Genomic DNA, 4,586 nt, shown 5'->3' with positions numbered 1-4,586 from the left:
AAGTGAGTAGAGACCTTATGATCTCTCTCTTTTTCCTTTCCTAAAATAGGAATGTGCACGTTAGAAATTTGAACTAGCCAACCAGGTAAGGGAAAAGATTGTGTGGTCAGAACCCTAGCCAATGGGGTGAGACACAGCCTTGAGACTCTGCTCAGGGATTAGAAACCCGAGTGGACTGCCCAGTCAGTGTGCTTGCTAGCCTGTTCGTGTATGTACAGCTATGCGCACTCACCCTCTTGCAGGAGTAAATTTTGTTTTGCCAAGATAATTTAGTCTCACCGAGTGTCTTTTACACAACATCAGGATTCATTTCTAACAGCTGTGAGTCAAAACCATCTCGTCAGTACCGAAAAACAATTCTAGGAAGATGGTTCTCTTAGTATAATTGATTAAGAGATCTAAAAACCAGATTATTATCTATTTTTGTATTTTTTACTTTTAAAACTGAGCAATAAAATTCTGACAAAACAGCGACAACAAATCTTTGATCCAACTTTGACTGAAGGCAAAGCTACTTCAGAACTTCTCAGTGATTTAAAGCAATAAAGTCAATCTGAAGGTAAGAAAATAAATAAAGTGAAGCCTAGAAAGCGGAGGGTGGGAGAGACTGAGGGGGCTGCTGGGCTGGGACTAGGTTGGGGGATGGTCTTCAGCAGGGCTTCACCCCTCCCTCCGTCCCCTCTCCCATTTCTTCTCCTCCGACTTCCCCTCTCACCCCCTCACTCCCTGCCCTCCACCCTTGTGTCTCCTCCATCTCCCTCTCCCTCCCCTTGCCCCCCTCCATCTTCTCTGCTGGCCCCTCCAGGCATCAAGCCCCCTGGTAGAAGGTCCCTCCCTTTCCAGGCTGTGAACACCCTCCTTTCATGGACTGATCTCAGGGGGAGTCAGTGCCTCCTGCCATGGAGGTACCCCAGAGAGTGAGGGACTGATTTAGGCTGGAGAGGAGTTCCAGGACCTGGGGAGAGGAAGTTGGCATAGAGTCCCCACCCAGGCCCATTTGGTGACACTAAGCACAACAGAAGGAAACAAAGCGGTCGGAGGACATCTGCACAGTCATTGGACTTAGAGTCCATTGTTTCAGCCATTGTGGTATTCACCCCACTGGGTGCTTCCTATTTTCGCTGACCCTCCACTTTACCAAGCATGATGTCCCTCTCCAGGGACCGGTCCTTCCTGATAAAATGTCCAAACTACGTGAGAAGAAGTCTCATTGTTCTCGCTTCTAAGGAGCCTCTGACCATACTTCTTCATGACAGGTTTGTTCCTTCTTCCGGTAGTCCATGATACAGTCAACGCTCTTCCCCAGTACTACCATCCAAATGTGCCAATTCTTCGCCAGTCTTCCTTAGTCACTGTCCAGCTTCCAAAGGCATAGGAGGCTATTGAAAATACCATGGCTTGGGTCAGGCTGTTCTTGAGAGGATCCAACTTTTGGTGGCCCCAGGTGTGCAGTGTAGGATTGTTCCACAGGGTTTTCAAGGTTGTGACCTTTCAGAAACAGATTTCCAGGCATGGCTTCCAAGGCTCCTCTAGGTGGATTCGAACTGCCAACCTTTCATTTAATGGCTGAGCGCTTCTGGTTTTCATCGTTCAGGGTCTGCTTGTGCCAGATGCTTGGTCATCCTGTCCTTCCTGCCCTCCTGCCTGCCCAACTGCAACCAGATGGCTCTATGCTTGGTCATCCTCATCCTTCTTGGCTTGTCACCTGCCCAATTGCATCCAGATGGCTCTATCCTTGGTCATCCTCATCCTTCCTAGCCTGTCACCTGCCCAACTGCATCCAGGTGGCTCTATGCTTGGTCATCCTAATCCTTCTTGGCCTGTCACCTGCCCAGCTGCGTCCAGGTGGCTTTACTGGCAGATCCCTTCCTGGTCCTGAGTCTCTTGTGCCTGCGTCTGGTTCATCCCAGACTCTGAGCAGCAACCCCCACAAGGCCATCACCATCACCACCAGCCCCTGATCCCAGCTACAGAGCTTCAGGGGTGCTCCATGGCAAGAGGGGGCCCTAACTCCTGCTGCCTTTGTGGTCTCTCAGCAGGACCAGCCTGTCCTGTGGTGGGCACTAGTTAGGTGTAAAAGAGGCTGTTTTCCTGGCAATTGGAAGACTCCAGATGTTGGGAAATGAGCTTCTGCATTTGAACCTCAGGGGGACTCACCAGACCCTCTGCAGCTGCCTGCTTGGATACCCCTCAGACCTCTGCTCTGTCTGTTTAAAATGCGGGACCACTCAATTGTCCTGCTTCCTGGCAGCTGCGGGGACCAAATTGGCTATTCATTCTGCCTGCCCCAATGCTAGTGATGCTGTGCCTGCGGGCAGGACGTCGCGCACACAAACACAGCCCCATCTAGGCGCAGTTTCCTCTCTCCTGAGCCTGGCTTTGTAGGTTGACTGTACAACCCCAATGAACAGAATGCAGTCGGCCCTGAAAATTTCCATCTTCAAAGCAAAGCCAGTGGCTTCGGAGTCTAGAGGGTTCTCTGGTAGGTCAGCTTCAAGCTGAGTGTGCGCTCTTCTCTCTCATGGCTGACCTTCCTCTTTGGATGGGCATACCCACACCCCTCCGTGTTGAAGGGGACAGTGTGTGAATGTGGCCGCATGCCCGGTGACGAATGTTATCCAGCAGTACCGGACATTAGGACTCGAAGTTCTGGGGTGCTGCTTCCTGTTGGTCGTCTTGAAGTGAAAATGCATTTGGGTTCATTTTCAGTCTTGTGCGAGAGTCTGAGAAATCCCACTATTTCACAGGAATAGTTGAAGAAAAAGAAAATGACTAAGTGTGCACTTTATATAGCAACCATTAGGATAATTGGAGCTCCGTTTTGATTCAGGGACAATATTCTTTTCAAGAAGAGATGTTCTCTGCTTCCCCGGAGCTTTTCCAAAGGACCAAGAAGTGAATCTCCGTGGTAAAAGGAGGAAGCCTGCTTTCCATCTAAATATTAAAATTTACCTGAAGCAAGAAGCTGTTTTTCAAGTTAGTTAGGGTCCTCGTTAAATCCCAGGTTTTATGGGATGAAGTACTATGAACGTTTAAGGAATGTTTAATGTTGGCCAGGAAGAAAAGATGTCAGTATGAGGACTAAGGTGCACCTGACTCTAGCCATGATATTTTCATACATCTCATGTGCATGTAAAAGCTGGACAATTAAGATAGAAGAAGAGCTAATGTTTTTGAATTATGGTGTTGGCAAAGGATATTGAATATACTGTGGACTGCCAGAAGCATAAACAAATCGGAGTTGGATGAAGTACAGCCGGAATGCTCCTTAGAAGAGAGGATACTGAGACCTTGTCTCTCATACTTCGGTCATGTTCTCAGGAGGACCAGTCCCTGGAGAAGGCCATCACGCTAGGTAAAGTGGAAGGTCAGCGAGAAAGAGGAAGACCCCAACGAGATGGATTGACACAGTGGCTGTCGCAAGGGATTCAAACAACAACAGTGAGGCTGGTGCAGTACCGGGCACTGTTTCTTCCTGTTGTACATGGGTCACTAGGAACTGGAATAGACTTGATAGGACCTTACAGCAACCATCTTTGAAGGAACCCTGGTGGCACAGTGGTTCAGTACTCAGCTGCCAAGGAAAATGTCAGTGGTTTAAACTCATCATCCTTCCCCTGGGAGAAAGGGCCGGTCATCTACCCCATAAAGATACCAAACCAGGGAACTCTATTGGGTGGTTCTGCTGTCTGTCGGTTATAAGGTTGCTATGAGACAGAGTTGACTTTACAGTACCTAACAACAACCAGGTTCCTGAGTGGCAAATCTTTGTGGGGGCAGGAAGCCTACTCTTTCTTCGGTAGAGTGGCTGGTGGATTTGAACTGCTGACCATGCAGTGAGCAACCCAATGTGTGACCCGTCACACCACCTTTAAAATAGACAAAACCACTCTCCACTTTGAGCCATACAAAGATCCCCCTCCTACTACCTGGTTGAGGCACCCAGCTCTCTGTAAGAATCCCAGTGTGCTGAGGGACCAGCCTCTAGCTGCTTCTCATTCATCCATTAAGCTCTGGAACCCAAAGTCACACTGAGCATGCCCAGCATGTCTGGCCCAACCATCCACCCACACCTTTCCTCCAGCACCAATTGTCCTCTAATTCCTGCACAGAGCACCCCTGGCTCTGCCTTCTGGCCTCTGTTCCCTACACATGATTTTTCAGGTGCCTGCACCCCTTCGATTGTTTCTTTGTGTCACAGTTCTTCTTGGTGCAGAACGGAGCATCCTGGGGGCAGGACTGTGTCTGACACGAGCTCTGCCTCTAGTCCAATCCCAGGAGCTGCTCAAAGTCAGTGCTGAGTGGCAGCTAAAGCGGTGGTCTCTAACATGGGCCCCTGATGAATGCATTCTGGTCCAGGCTACTCAGGGCCACCTCTTCTCCTGGATGGTGCTCTTGTCAGTTTCTCTAGACAAGCAGAGGAAGTCACACAGATGTCGTCTTGTGGTGGCCAAGTGTCGCTGTGATGCTGGGAGGGATATCGCCACTACATCAGATACCAGCAGCGTCATCTAGGAGTGGACACGTTTCGTCTGAACTTCCAGACTCAGACAGACTAGGAAAAAACACCTGATTATCTGCTTCTG

This window comes from Chrysochloris asiatica, unplaced genomic scaffold (assembly GCF_000296735.1).
Source record: "Chrysochloris asiatica unplaced genomic scaffold, ChrAsi1.0 scaffold00319, whole genome shotgun sequence".
Taxonomy (NCBI): domain Eukaryota; kingdom Metazoa; phylum Chordata; class Mammalia; order Afrosoricida; family Chrysochloridae; genus Chrysochloris; species Chrysochloris asiatica.
Note: the sequence above shows the minus strand (reverse complement) of the source record.